Raw genomic sequence first — 16,508 nt, 5'->3', positions numbered from 1 at the left:
TACACAAATTACCTGAGTCAGGAATATTTTTTTAAATAGGTGTCTACTTTAAATTATCTTTAAATATTTTTTTTAGAGTTTTTGGGAAGGATGCTGTGTTGAGCCTAAGTCCAGTTGAAAACTGTCTCAAATAAAAATATAAGATTCGATGAAGGTATTTTTTTTGTTGGTGATGACAGTGGTAAAAATTGGAGGAAGAAATAATGCCTTGTGTCAGGAGAAGCTCAGCTGTTCATACATTTTACTCTGTGGAGTTTCTGTCTGTTCTTGGGTTTCCCAGGGTTGCCACACCAGGATGCTTCTGTACACTGATGAAGAAGATCTGAGGGGAATATTTCCAAGCTGTTCTTTACCCCATCTTTGCCTTTCCAAATTAGGCCTCTGTCAAAATTTTCCCTTTTCCAGTAAGGTCACACCACTTTCTTTGGAAGGGACCGTAGATTGGTCTTTTATGCCTTCCTTTGGTCTGACTCCTCCTGCTTTATCTAGAGAAGCTTTCTTAAGGGGAGCCTGAGTCATTTCCCTAGACACACAAGGTAAGAACCTGGAATATCATTGCTCCCTTACCTTTGACTCTGACTAAGCTCCCTGTTCTTTCAAAGGAAAAAAAAAAATCCACCTGCATTTTACCCCTTGTGATTATGGCATTTCTTTCTCTGCATCATAAGACTAACTGAAAGACTGGCTCCTATTACTCATTGCCCAGTCATACCATGCTGCCAAAATCTACCAGCCCACCTCACCCATGATCTCTTAATTTCTAAAGTAAATGAAGACTTTGGGATATTTATCTTACCTGGTGTCTCAGCATCATCTGATGATACTACCGGCAAATCATTCCTCCTTGAACTCTTTCCTCCTTTGTCTTTTTTTTTTTTTTTTTTGACACCATGTCTTGTTTTTGTCCTATATTTTCCCTTCTGTTCATGAACTCTTCTTCTATCCATCCCATAAATGTTGGTGTACCCAAGGTTGCATTCCTCACCTCTTTACTCTTACACGTAGTGAGTTTTCTCTCCCCATTTCTGTAGCTTCTTGTAGCACCAATATGCTTTTGACACATATCTGCATTTTTAGCTTGGGTTTCTCCCCAAAACCACCAAATCCACAGGCTCAGGTCCTTCCTGAGGATCTCCAGTTAAAGTCCCCAAAGCCCCTCACACTCAAACTTTTCAAAGCTGAACTACCCTTCTCTTTTCTCACATCTTCTTTCCCACCTTACATTCCAAGTCAGGAGTTAGGAGTTACTGTAAATGAGCTAAAGATGAGAAAGTCAGTAGAAGTTACTTATATGTAAAAAATTATGAGTTTTTTTGTCACAAGCATGCATTGTTTCTATAACAAACTAAACATATCCTTGATAAACTCATACTTCTCAGCTCTCAATTTCATATCCAGATAAAATAAGACCTTAAATTTTCATTTGATATCCTGCCTGCAAGTTCCAGATTAGGGTAATTGATTTATATGTTTTTCTAAGCAGTAAGCATTTTGCATTTCAATGAGGCTATGATAGGAAATAATTCAATAAATATGGTCTGTGCATGAGTTTTCCTATCTGTTTGTTGACAATAAACTGAAGTCATGGTCGGGCACTGACACATGGACATTGGTAGAAAGTTTAGATATAAATCAGTCTCAGGAAAAGGTTTTTATGCCTGAATTTTAAGTAGCAGAGCTTTATGTCTGGAAAGTATTTTGTTTAACAGAGACAGCACCAAATACAATCAAGCGAAATGGTGAATGTTTATTTATGCTCACAGTGTTGAATAGGTCATGACTATTTTGTCTTATATACCTTTTTCTTCACACGTTAGGCAAATGTTTACCAGAATGTGAACAGCACACCAGGCGATGTTTTGACCTGTGGAAAGCATTACTTCATCCTGTAAGGTCTCAAGTATAAGTTTTAAACTATGAGTTGACTCTTGGCCTGTGAAACCAGTGAATTGTTCAGAATCTTCATCCTAAATGTATTCCTACAGAGACTGAGCAGGCACTGGAAAGGGAAGGTCAGATTAATAAACAATTCAAGACAGACTGGCACTTTAATGTTAAGGTCTCTCATCATCACATTTTCATTTTTGTATGCATTTGTGTTTTGGAAGCTATCTTTAGACTCTGAACTTAATATGGTCTGGGTGTGAACAGTGGATATGTGCAGCAAGGAATGTGGAAAAAATTCTCACCAAACAAGTGTAGCAGTTTTATTCAGAATTAGCTAAAGGGCACAACACTGTAAAAGAGAAAATGAACCACTCCTGTGCTGTCACCAACAATGAGGAAAATGGCTCCAGGCAATAGCAGGACAGTCCGTTTGAACTTGAGAAGCTCAGGAGGATCTTGTTTGTCCTGCTAGTTCTAAAGAACTACTTATTCTCAAATAATTCCAGTAAGGCACAAAGAAAAAAAATTAATCAAATGTTTTAAATATCTCTCTTTATATTATTTTATATTACATCACATCCAAAATACGACATTGTTTTTTAAATAGATCTTGATATGTGCTTTATCTTCCTATTTAAAATAGATTATCTTTATAACCTAGTACTGCAAATAAGGCAATACATGCTATGAAGTTAAAGTTGTTTTGAAAAATGATATATCTGTTGCTATAAGAAATTAAGGCAGGGAAATTTAACGTGGTCGCAACATTCTTATCTTATTTGTATCTTTGCATTCCTACCAGCAATGTATGGGTTATTCCACATCCTCACCAGCATTTAATATCATCAGTAATTTTTATTTTAACCATTTTAACTTGTGCAGAAGTAACTCACTATAGTTTTAATTTGCATTTCCCCAGTGGTTAATGATGTTGAACATTTTTTCATGTGTTTCTTTGCCTTCCAAATATTCTCTCTGCCCAAGTGTCTGGTAGTTTGTTTTTTGTTTTTTTTAACCATGTTTTAATAGGGTTGTTTTCTTACTGTGGTATTTTGAGAGTTCCTTTTTTTTTTTTTTTAATTCTGGGGCAAGTCCTTGTCAAATACGTGATTTTCAAATATTTTTCTCTGTTGGGAGCTTGTCCTTTCATTCTCTTAGATAACTGATTTGTGACAAAGATTCAAAGGCAATGTACTAAAGACCATTTTCTCAACAAATAGTCCTGGAATAAATGGACATCCATATAGAGAAATGAACTTAGATTCCTATCTCATCCCATACACAAAAGTTTACTCCAAAGACATCATAGACCTAACTTCCAAAATGAAACTATAAATATCTTGAAGACAACAATGAAGAAAATGTGTGTGATCTCACATTAGGCAAAGATTTCTTAGATGAGACACTAAAAGCATACTCCCTAAAAGAAAACTGACAAACCGGATCTGATCAAAATTTTACAAGTCTGCTCTTCTAAAGACAAACACTATTTAAAAAAATAAAAGTACGAGAAGCTGACAAGAGAAGGAATCAGCGAAGGAGTCTACAAACAAATGGCTAATGCAATAGGAAAACTCAGAACAGTATCCTGGAAATGAAGTAAAGAGATGGTGTTAAGAAGGAAGGAGTCGGGGCGCCTGGGTGGCTCAGTCGTTAACGCGTCTGCCTTCGGCTTGGGTCATGGTTCCGGGGTCCTGGGATCGAGCCCCGCGTCGGGCTCCCCGCTCTGCGGGGAGCCTGCTTCTCCCTCTGCCTGCCTCTGTCTCTCTCTCTCTCTCTCTCTTTCTCTGATAAATAAATGAAAATCTGTTTAAAAAAAAAAGAAGGAAGGAGTCATCCACTGGGTCAAATCTGCTAAGGGAGAGTGACTATTTTAGTTTGAATCGAGAAGTAACAGGGACAAATGTCCCCAGATTCTACCAGCTCTGGTCCGTTTTTGTCCTAGTCATGACTCAGCCAATCCACCAAGGAAGGATCCACAGTGGCATCACTGGCCCATTATCTGGTGAGATGAACTTATGCTTGGTGCTGTCAGCTTTGTGCCTGGTACACAAGGGGCTGAATTCAGGCTTATGGGCACTTTAACTTCAGTCATTATTTTATCTGCATTCAGTCGTTCACTCCACTCAGTAACTCAGTCAGGATTTACTGAGAGCCTTCTCTGTATTCAACATTGAGCACATACTGATGATGGGTATACGCTAGTGATTTAAAGCAGGCCCAGTATCTGATATGACAGAATTTATAGAATGGAGGAGATGAAAAGCATGAATCAAAGGAGTCACCCTGGGTAAAGCTATGATGTTTCTTTCCACTACACAGTAACAATGACAAGTTGATTGTTGATCCTACTATTATGAGGCATTATTAATTGTAGCATTATGAGGACTATGTCTGGAATAACTGTTTGGCCATCAGTGGTTTGTTTGTATCAATTAGCACCTCATACTCTAAATGTGACCCTGGGTACAGATGTTTTAACTCATCTTTATGTTTCTAACGGATTTCTTTATACTTCTCCAAACTAAAGTTGCCATCCACCTTAATTCCATTCTCATACCTAAATATCTCCCCTCTTTCCACTTGATTCCTTTTTATTTTATTTTTTAAAGATTTTATTTATTTATTTGACAGAGAGAGATGCAGCAAGAGAGGGAACACAAGCAGGGGGAGTGGGAGAGGGAGAAGCAGGCTTCCCGCTGAGCAGGGAGCCCGATGTGGGGCTCCATCCCAGGACTCGGGGATCATGACCTGAGCCGAAGGCAGACGCTTAATGACTGAGTCACCCAGGCACCCCATCTACTTGATTCCTTTTTAAAATGAATAAGCCAAATATAAATATAAGGACTAGAAAAACACTAATCATGATTAACTGGGATGAATCTGAAACATATGTAGAATACAAATAGTCATAGGTTTTGCCACTTGGGAAATTGATTATTAAAAACAAATATTGGCAATAGAGGTGGAAAATAAAGATATGTTATAAAAAATAACACATTCTATTTCTGCAAGTATATCCTCGTAGAGGTATATTTTTTTACTAGAAATTGCATTTTTTACCGTGACCGTTTTCTGCAGATGAAAGAGAATATATAACATAGAGGTTAAGAATACAGATTCTGCAACTAGATGCTTAGGCTTCTAGACTGTCTACCTTCCATTTATGTTGACATGAGCAAGTTAACCTCTCTAGGCCTCAGTTTCCTTATCTATATAGAACATATAGTATTTGTGCTTACTTTAAAAGTTATTATGAAGGTTAAATCAGCTAATACATAAAGAGCATTAGAAGAGTTGCTAGCAGATAGTAAGTTCATTATATATATATATATAGAGAGAGAGATGAGGCTCTGGGGTTAGACAAGTAGGTTCAAGGTCTGATTTTACCACTTAGTATTTGTATGACCTTGGGTAGTTAATTAACCTCTTCACGCCTATTAGCAAAAACAAGACTCATAATAATAGCATTCATTCCTCATGGAGTTGCCATGAAAGAGTGCATATGAAGCAATTAGCACATGCAATTAATACTAGCTCTTCTTTTAGGATTGATGGTGATGTATTTCCAAAAATGTAGATGGAACCATGTAAATGGAACACAATTATTTATGATCTATTCCAAAATAAAATAAGAAAAATAAGAAAAAAGGGGAGGGGGGAAGAAAAATATATCTAAATTTGCCTGGATTCTAGCAACTCTGAGTGAGTCTGGTCACTCAGAGACTTTTCCACAGATAGTAACTTAAATCTATGTTAAAAAGAACGTAGAAAAAAAGTTACCTGAATGTTTTTAAAGTTATGGGAGTGAATGGCTTGTCATTAATTGGAGATCTATTCCATGATTTACTTGCTGTGAAGATCAATTTATCAATGAAAGAAAGCTAACTCCTTCGCCATTTCTGACAGAGTGGCTGTAAGTAATAACTGCATACGAACAGGTGGTCCAGACAGTTGTTCAGTGAACGTAAGTAGGGAGATAGAAAAAAAAAATACACTTCTTTGATGCTCTGGGGTGAGCTTGTAAGAGAACTATAGATAACCCAGAAACCACTGCAGCCTCCATACCAACTGGCAGGCAGCCATAGGAAAAGAGCAAAGACTGGGGCCATTGAGCATTTCCAGGACTGGGTTACAAGTAGCTACAGGCACCATCAACAGCAACCGCAACAACAATCAAAGGACAATCTACATGCATGAAGAGCATGGAAAGGTCTGTTATGACCACATTCATCTTTTCATCACCTGTGACACCTGCTTGTGTAGATGATATTCATCATCAACAGTACCACCTTTTCAACTGACACAACACTATCTTCCTGGAGAGACTTAAACATTTTTTAACCAAAGTAATTAAACTACTTTCCCTATGTAAACCCAATTTCATTATGCCAAGGGAAGAAATACAGGCTTTTTCACATTTTATCTTCCATGGTGATTTTTTTTTTACATCTATTTTAAAACTAACAAGTGGAGGGAAGATCAGATGGACTAAAATTCTATTTTAATTATAAAGTCATTTTTGAAAAATACGACCTCTATTAGTAAGTTGACAATAGAAAAATATGAGGAAGTATTTAAATTAAGGAAGTTAAGACTTTTTAATTCACACTTAGAAGTTTCCTGAGATACCACGGCAACCTCTCTCCTCAAAATAAGGTTAATTTTACCCTGATAAGAGGATGTGATTGTGCTTACGATAATATGCTTTCACACTGAAAATTCCCCTGAAGATAAAGAAGATCAAGTACTCTTGAGTTGGACCAAGTGAGGACAAAAACTATATTTGGATTTTGATCTTCAGTCATTGCCTTGACTATAATTTAAGTGAGCAAAATGTTTTATGTAAGTGGAAATAAAAAATCTTTAACTTAATGTTCCATAATATTTACTAATTAAGACTCAAAGACAGAAGTTTCTGTTTTTTTGCATAAGAGAGTAATAGTAGATACAAATATATAACTTTTAGTAAAAATTCTTACATATCTCTTTCCTTACAATTCTTAGTATTTCATTGTCAGGGCTTTATTATTTGTCAGATGATGGCTATTACTTCTTACGAGAATTTACTCTTACAATGAAGTTTTATTTTGTTTTTTTTGTTTTTTTAGTTTATAATGACCATTAAAGGTTACAGATTAAACGTGCTTAATTCTTATAAGCCAGCGCACAACCATACAGCCAAGAGTTAAGTAGAGAGCTGAGTAATTTTCTAGTTAAAATCAGTAAATGTAGTCACAATCTACTTCTACTACCAGGGACCCAAAACATTCTTTATAGGCATGGTAAATTATCTGCGAAGTATTCTCTTTCTCTATTTCGGGACAATGTCACATTCACAACTCCAGTGTCACATTTACTTTACCAATTCTTTTATAATGCACAAGGATCAGTAAATTCCAAGTGGGAAATAACCAGACCAATGTAGCTTTATAGCTAAGGTTAAAAAGTCAGTGTCCAAGTAAAATATGAAGGTTTCTGGACTCTCACAAACTTCTGAACTTTGCAGCCTGCCAAAGTTAGTTAAATTTTAATTGAAGTGTAAATATTATTTATCTTAAAATGAAAAGGAGAATTAATCCCAATTGTTGAAAGCAGGTAGAAAGTATCCTCCGTAATGTTTTATTAGATATATATCAATGGGGAACAAATACTGTTCTGCCTGATAATTTCAAATACCCCATGACTTTTACTTCCTAATGGTATTATGCAGTGGTCTAACAGGTAGTTCTTAAAACTTGGTGGTGAGTGCTCGCTTCGGCAGCACATATACTAAAACTTGGTGGTGAAAAGGTCATGGCGCTAACAAGATTAGATTCATAGCCAATCATCTTCAAAAATGTGTATGAAGAGTAAGGGAAACAGAAAGTCTGTGCACTGCAAAAAAAAAAAAAAAAGTTTCTAGCTCTCTAAAACCCTGTGAGCTGAAAGGTGGTAATCAAAGCATCAAAAAATAAAATGTCTGCAAAACTGGGTTTTGTTTTACATTAGCAGAATCCTGTGTTAAGGTGGTGTAAGAGAGGATATGAGTGTGCACAATGGTTTTGTTAGAAACAGCATAATCTACCAGAGATGTGAATCCCACGGTTGAATTTCACACCATCTAACCAATTCTTCCTTTCCCAGGCACTGAGAAATATTTCCTATCAGTCCAATAGACTTCCTTACTGATTTGGGGCTTTGTATTCATTCAACGCATTGGGATGGAACCATTAATCTAATAAATAAGTTAAATAAATAAATAAATAAATACATAAATAAATAAATAAATAAATAAAATGAATGAATGAAATGGATGGTACTGGACTTTTAGCATATTTAGAAACAGCCCTTTTCTAAAGCCTAGAAATGAAAATAAAAATACTAATGTCACCTTGCTTAGTGCTACCCTTTGAATTCAATTCCAGTCTCAAGTGCCTCTTGTTCTTCTCTTTATCCAAGAGTGTTAAGTCTTTTTGGAAGAACAGAGACCATTAAATGTATAATATTTGTTCCAGGTAGCAAGGTAAGCGTTCAGATTAATAGATATTGTGTATTATCCAATCTCTAGTCATTGTGTAATTGCTCTAGTCCACAGTGCTTTTCTATTTTCACAGAATAAGTATTCTATCACTCTTGAGTATCAGAGGAATAAAAAGTTTTCCTACTCTGTAGCATATTAAATAAGTGAAGCAAATGAAAGTTATAATAACAGAGACTGAAAAAAGTATGTTTAGAATTGATTCAAAATAAGAGCATAACATATCAAAATTTGTGGTACGTAGACAAAACTGTACTAAGAGGAAAATTTATCATCTTAAATGTATTTATTAAAAAATTAGATTTAAAATAAAAGAACCAAGCAATCATTCCAACAATCTAAAACAAGAACAAAAATAAATCCAAGAAAGGAATCAAGTAAGGTAAATATAACAATAAATAAAGCAAATTAAAATGATGAATTGACATGGTTTAAAAATAAAAAAAATCATTAAAAGGTCATATGAAATGGATAAACCTTTGAAAATTTCGATTAAGAAAAATAAGGCACAGATTTAAAAAATAAGACTACATAAGATCGTATCTACAAGATTTAAACATTACTAAAATTGGCAAAAGGAGACCTGGAAAACCTAAGACAAAACAGTAGTAACAGACATTGAAATGGTAATGAAATAATGACTTGACCTCTACTAGTCCTCACCAACAGCTCCAGACCCAGGTTATTTTATGAGTAAGTATTAACAAATCTTTGCAAAACAGGGCATTTCTGTTTTAAAAAGGCAGACTATAGATTCAAAATAATAAAATGGTAATACATTAAATCCAACAATGTACTGTAAAAAAATACAGCATGACCAAGTAGGGCTTTATCTTGGGAATGCAAAAAAAGCCTCACATTCAATGGAATGTACTATATTAATATATTAAAGGAGGAAAAACCATTTGATCATCTTACTTGATTTTGAAAATGCATTCTAAATGAATTCAAGATGTTTATAACAATTTTTAAAAGCTTTGGTAAAATAAAAAATATGTCAAGTAATTTCCTCAACTTTATGAAAGGATCTACCAAAGTCCTGCGTCAAGCATTATCCTCAGTGATAAACTATTAGAAGCAGGCCCATATGGACAAGAAGAAGAAAAGTGCTTAGCCTTCAAATTGAGGTCCCAGCCAATGTAATAAAACAAGGAAAACAAATATTGGAAAGGAAGTTATAAAACTGTGACAATATACAGATAATATCAACATTTGTATGGAAATCTCAATGGGGTAAATAAGGGAATTTAATCAAGATGGCCAAATACAAACTCATCATATAATAACCTTCAGCCTTTATTCATATCTGTAGGCCAATTAGGAATTAAAATAGAACAAGAGGTCTATTTATAATAGTAATAATCACATCAAATACTTAGGAATAATCCTAACAAGACTTCACTGGAAGGTAGAAAAGAAAACCTAAATAAATGGGGAAAAAATACTTTGTTCATAAATGAGAAGGTTTAATATTTTAATGATGTCTGTTCTCATTTTAATATTAAATTTAATATTAAAACCAAAATATTAGTTTAGTACCATACTAGTAAAAAAAATATAATTTTTTTTGTGGAAATTTTAAAACCTAAAATCCACAAAGAAGAGTGAATATTTAAAAATAAATGGACAGCACATACACTCAAATTAGAATGACACCGAGAGGATGAGCATGGCCTCTGTGCAAAAATAACCAAGATAAATCTATAAAAGAAAATGAAGGGATGGCCTTGCCTATTACATATGAAACACAGAATTCTAGTAATAAAAACATTGTATTAGTGTGATGGGAGTGGATAAAAGAGATCATGGGATAAAAGTCTAAAAAATAGATAAAAGCATATGCTAATTTAATGATTAAAGTGGCATATGAGATAAATGGGGTAAGAGGTAGTTTTTTTTTTTTAAGATTTATTTTAGAGAGAGAAAAAGAGAGAGAGGGATTGACCATGTGTGCATGTGAGGAGAGAGGGGCAGAGGGAGAGAATCTTCAAGCAGACTCCCCACTGAGGGCAGAGCCCCACATGGAGCTTTATCTCATGATACATGAGACCATGATCAGAGCCCAAACCAAGAGTTGGTAGTTTAACCAACTGAGCCACTCAGGAGCCCCAGGGGTACATTTTTTTAATACAAGTTCTTGGGAGAATTACTTACTCATTTAGAAAGATACAGTTAGCTCAACTCTCATATTCATAAAGACAACTTTCAGATGATTATAATTGAAGTGTAATATGAGAGTATTACATTATACTATATATTTTTTCATGTTGGGATCTTGAACGTATTCTTAAACAAAAGATTTCTAACAACAAAGAACTGGAAGTAAACTCAATATCTATGTATAGAGGGACTCCTAATCTGTGGAATGGAATATAAGGCAGCAGTTTAAAGGAAAGAGGCACTAATAGGGGAAAAAATCAGGTTTTGGTATCATGGTAGTTATATGATGATACAATTTTTATAAAAAATTTTTATCATCATTTTTACAACTGCATAAAACAAAGTCTAAGGTACCCATATTAATTTGATGGCAATGGTTGGCTGTGCAGAGGGGGATTAAATTTAGGATTACTGTTATAGGTGCATTAGCCTTGTAGATAATACTTAATTTTAAAGAAGGATGTATAAAAATAGATAAATTACAGGTAGATATATAAGTAAAAAAAAAACATTGTGGGGAAAAGGTAATAAATCAATTTTACAATTTCAACAAAGGAAATGACAAATATAAAGATCAAATGTTATTAGAAATAGAACAGCTTTCTGATTTGACAACTATGGGAAAGAATGAGTTTGTTTTACCAATTTAGCTGGAATCCCACAGACTCAGTTTTAATTTATTCTGTGTTTTATTTTATTTTATTTTTAAGATTTATTTATTTGACAGAGAGAGAGACAGCAAGAGAAGGAACACAAGCAGGGGAGTGGGAGAGGGAGAAGCAGGCCTCCCACTGAGCAAGGAGTCGGATGCAGAGCTCGATCCCAGCACCCCGGGATCATGACCTGAGCCAAAGGCAGATGCTTAATGACTGAGCCACCCAGGCACCCCTATTTTATTTTATTTTTTATTTATTTATTTGACAGAGAGAGAGAGACAGCGAGAGAGGGAACACAAGCAGGGGGAGTGGGAGAGGGAGAAGCAGGCTTCCCACCGAGCAGGGAGCCCAATGTGGGGCTCGATCCCAGCACCCTGGGATCATGACCTGAGCCGAAGGCAGATGCTTAAAGACTGAGCCACCGAGGAGCCATTATTCTATGTTTTAGTAAAATAAAATGTTTTCAAAATATTTCAAAGGATAAATTATTTCATTTCAAATTAGTTAAAGAAGCATAATATATGGTGCAAATCAAAATATTTAAACCGTGCTATTTCTGTGTTATTACAAGAGGCAAACTTTTTATCCAAATGTTCTTCTTTGCTTAAATGCATAATGTTAACCCAGGGCCCATATTATTTTAAGTGTATTTAGTGCCTAAATAAGTTCTAGGAATTTGCTCAAAATTAGCCAATGTTGACCATGCGGGATTCAAAAGCAGTATTAACCAAAGGTCACTGAAATGGCCCTAAGGAAAAAAACAATTTTCCTAAAAGTAAACACATAGACCAATCTTGTGCATATTTTTAGAACTACATGCTCTTTTTTTTCACTGTTGCTGATCATTTTGTGGATGTTTTAGCTCTACCAGGAATCCTATTTTGATCGCCTCATGCCCAAAAAAGATAGAAATGAGGAAAAATAGAAAATAGTAGTTATGACTCAGAGTTAAATTTTATTAAAATTAATGCCATTAAAGATTTTTTGGAAGATAGCTAATCCTGCTGAGTTAGTGAGAAGGGTCTTCCTTCACATTGCTATTGGGAGAGCAATTTAACACTGTGGGTCAAGAACTCTGACAGACATTCAAATAACTGCTCAAAGTGGATCTATGTCTAGGGATTTATCCTAAAAAAAAAAAAAATAGCAGCCAGAAGATTAATATCCTATGATATTCATTATACCATCATTTACAACATCATAGGCAAACTAAAATTCCAGCAACAGGGCCAAGCAATAGGGTACTTCTGGTTAAACAAACTGTACGACACATCTGTGTCGAATTATTATCTATTCAATAACATGTTTTTGAAGATGCATTCATGACATGGGAAGATGTTTATGCTTAGTGAAAAAGACGTGATACAGGATTCTATTTATAATAATGAATGAGCGCCCATATTTATATATAAATACCTGCATATATCTGCCTACTACCTACTTACCTACCAACCTCTAATTGAAAAGAAAGAAATAGTTGTCAAGTGACTCCTGAGATAAAACAACGTACCTTCACTTTCCCTACCCTATGTCAGCGCTTCAGTCTAATTTGGTTCTTTGACAGTAGGTATTGCAAAAGTGAAAAATCTCTTTATTGTGTAAAGTGAAAAATAAGACAACAATTAACAATAGCCCAATCATTTCTCCTCTAATTTCCCATCCTTGGTTCCCAGTGGAAGATTCTTTAAATCAGCGTATTCCTCTTTGAGTGCATGTGCAGGGAATCCTCTTGTTCAAAGACTTGACTGCTGCTGTACTTTGATTTTCCATTTTTTTTTTTGCTTATTCTTGAGAAGGTGTGTGTACTCTGAGTCCCTAAAGCACAACCTGACACTGTCCTACAGAAGGTGGTACTGAAGTCTGTGAGATGAAGGTCACCTTGAAAAGCAGATTGTTACCTCTCCGCTCCTCAGTCTGAAAGGTAGAGAGAGAGGAGAAGGAAGAAAATATGTTGACACTTAACAAGAAACTGGGGCTCAAATGATGTGAATGACAAAGATATTTGCTGCTGTGTTCTTGTCATCGACTGGGGCTCAGCTGGCACTGTGGCAGGGCCAGAAGGCTCATCAGCAATGTCACTGCCACCACCGTCACCACCCACTCCAGCTTCCGCTAATGAGAACGAGGCTAGTTTCTCAATGGGCCCTCTCCTTCAAGGCTACTACTTCCTAAGCAGGGCAGACCTGTATCTTTTTTTGGCTCAACTGCTTAGGGAGGTTAAGATTTGGCAATAGTAGAAATCTAAGTATTTCTCTGTCCCTACTGTTCTGAACACTATATCATTTTTTTGTGATCACTTCTAACTTTTAAACCAAAATATGCTTATTACCATGTGAACTGTGACTATCAGCAGGACCTCTGCTTCTGCTTCTCTTTTTTCTACGTGGAGCTGGCTACCAATTTTATTTAACCTCATTTCAGAGGTTAAAAAAACCACAAATAGAACTTAAAAAAAAAATCTGCTGTAGGGATAGACCAACATATATGTAACATTTAAGTTTTCGAATTGTGGGTAAGCATTATTTTTTTTTGCATTTTTAAAAATTTTATTATGTTATGTTGATGACCATACATTCCATCATCAGTCTTTGATGTAGTTTCCATGATTCATTGTTTGCCTATAATACCCAGTGCTCCATGCAGTATGTGCCCTCTTTAATACCCATCACCAAGCTAACCCATCCCCTCACACCCCTCCCCTCTAGAACCCTCAGTTTGTTTCTCAGAGTCCATAGTCTCTCATGGTTTGTCTCCCCCTCTGATTTCCCCCCCTTCATTCTTCCCTGCCTATCTTTTTTTTTTTAATTTAGTTTTCAAAGTTTTTTTATAATGAGTATTACTTGTATACTAAAAGAGAGAAAGAGATATGCATTGTGGGTCATATCTGACCTTGTCTAAGCTATTCTAACTACATTTGAACCAAATCAAATTTACTGAAAGGAAAAACATACATAAGATGAACAACAACAAAATACTGTTGGTAATTTACCTCTCTGTGGTTATTTCTGTACTGTTTTTCACAATATAAATGTCACCAAATTTTGTACCTTCTGGTCTTTCAGGTTTTGGCTCATACCTTGTGAAATTACCTTAAGGTCCTCCTTCCATCTTCCTACTAATCTAGCAGAAATCACCTTGTACATTTCTTCCATAACTCCCACCATCAAATCTGTAATTATTTTGTTTACTTGCTTGTTTTCTGTCTCCTTACACCTGTAATGTAGCTTCCTGTGGAGCACACAGGCTGTGTGTCCTTTTTTTAGAATACTGCCTCATATAGGAGAGTACTCAACTGATAGTTACAGACTCAATGATTAAATAAATTATATAGCATTTTTATAGTTTATCTAGTTTTTATTTTATAACCAGACATCAGGATAGCTCCCAAGATGATGATGAGGTGATTAATTCATACTCCAGTGATATCAAATAGCTATCAACTTTGTTTTTATTTCACACATGAACCATCACTTTTCCTGACAATAAAAAAATAAGTTTTGGATCACATTGTTTTCACATAATTTTAAATTTCTGCATGCAACACTATTTCCAGCTCCAGCTGGAATGGAACTGAAAGTACTGAAATATGAGAAAAGCTATTCCTGTACAATGTCCAATCTGACTTTGCAAACTAAGTATGTTTGGAAAAGTTGTGGAGAATATAAAAGAGATCTTAGATGCTAAGGCCACAAATATCTTGGGCCTCATCTCAAAAACTGACCCCAAAAAGTCACTTAGTATTTCTGCCTTTCATACTGCACAAAATGCATTGCACATGCTCTGTTTCAAAATAAATGATCAAAGTAGTGACAAAACAAACCATTACATATAGAGCTTTCTATGTGCCAGGCACTATTGTAAATGCTTTGTGTATATTATTAGCTCCTGTAATCTTCTGCACAACTGTATCAGATAGGAATCATCATTCTTAATTTACTGATGTGGAAACTGAGGCACAGAATGAGCACATGAGGTGGCAAGAAACCTTCAGCGCCGCCCCTCTGAATTTCCTTCATCAAATGCCACGCTTCACTTTTTTTAAAAATTTTTTTAGATTTTTATTTTATTTATATGACAGAGAGAATGCAAGAGAGGGAACACCAGCAGGGGCAGAGGGAGAGGGGGAAGCAGGCTTCCCGCGGAGCAGGGAGCCCGATGCGGGGCTTGATCCCAGGACCCTGGGATCATGACCTGAGTGGAAGGCAGACGCTTAACGACTGAGCCACCCAGGCGCCACTGCCATGCTTCACGTTAGAAAGCAGTTTTTTTTATTTTCCTCTCCACAGTGACTGTTGGCTGGCCCCGGGTCATGCGGCTCAGCAGAGCTGGGAATGAAACACAGCCTGGCAACAGAGCTTTGCTCCTTGCTCTCTCTGTCATAATGCTTCTCTAAAGACCTGTAATGGTGGAGATGAACTAGAGGAGCTCAGTCTGCTGTCATTTACACACAGGAACCAGTGGTATAGATGGGAAGGACATTAGAGTGGGATTTAAAAGTCTTGTGATGAAATTCTGAGCTCTGTTCCTGAACCTGTTACTCACATAGCTCTTGTTTCCGCAAACCCTCCACACAACACAACATGTTGTGTTTTGTGAGCAGGAGCTAATTAAATGGGACGTATGTGCTGAACAGTTCTGGAAGCCTGAAAGAATGACTATTGTACTCTGAACTGTGGCTGCCTGTTTATAGACCTCTTTATTCCCTCTGTAAATAATGAAGCTCATGAAATTATTTAAGCAAGTGAGGGACATCAAATATGCAGTATGGTGATCGTAGGTGCAAAATGGAGTCTCTTCCTATGTCTTTTACCCTTCGATATTTAAGTTGATGAGTCTTTCAAGTGTGCTCAGGAACCAAACCCCGAGCAGGCTCTGTAGAGAGGAGGAGGAGGAAAGGGAATGGTCATTGTTCTCACAAGTCATGGACAGCAAAGGAGATAAGACCAAAACCAAAGCAGATCATGATACATCCTGTGAGAAGGGAAAAAGATTCAGTGAACTCCAAGGAAGAAGGAGTACTTTTGGGTTGGGAGATTAGAAAAGAAGACTTCCAATATATGAACATTAGCAAAAAAGCAGAACAACATATACAAAAAATAATTAAATTCTGAGTCAGTTTGAGCCTTTCATCAAACATCTACTCTTTTCGAGGCACTGTGCTGACTGTGGAACCAAGGCGAGGAAGACAGAGCTTAGAGTCTGGGGGAGGTGGTCTGAGTTCTCTCTGCAGAACAGCACAATGCCAGACGGACATCCATCCCTAATAACTGTACTCCACGGAGGTG

This window comes from Zalophus californianus, chromosome 12 (assembly GCF_009762305.2).
Source record: "Zalophus californianus isolate mZalCal1 chromosome 12, mZalCal1.pri.v2, whole genome shotgun sequence".
NCBI classification, from domain to species: Eukaryota; Metazoa; Chordata; class Mammalia; order Carnivora; family Otariidae; genus Zalophus; species Zalophus californianus.
The sequence above is the reverse complement of the archived record's forward strand: the minus strand, read 5'-3'. Positions refer to the sequence as shown.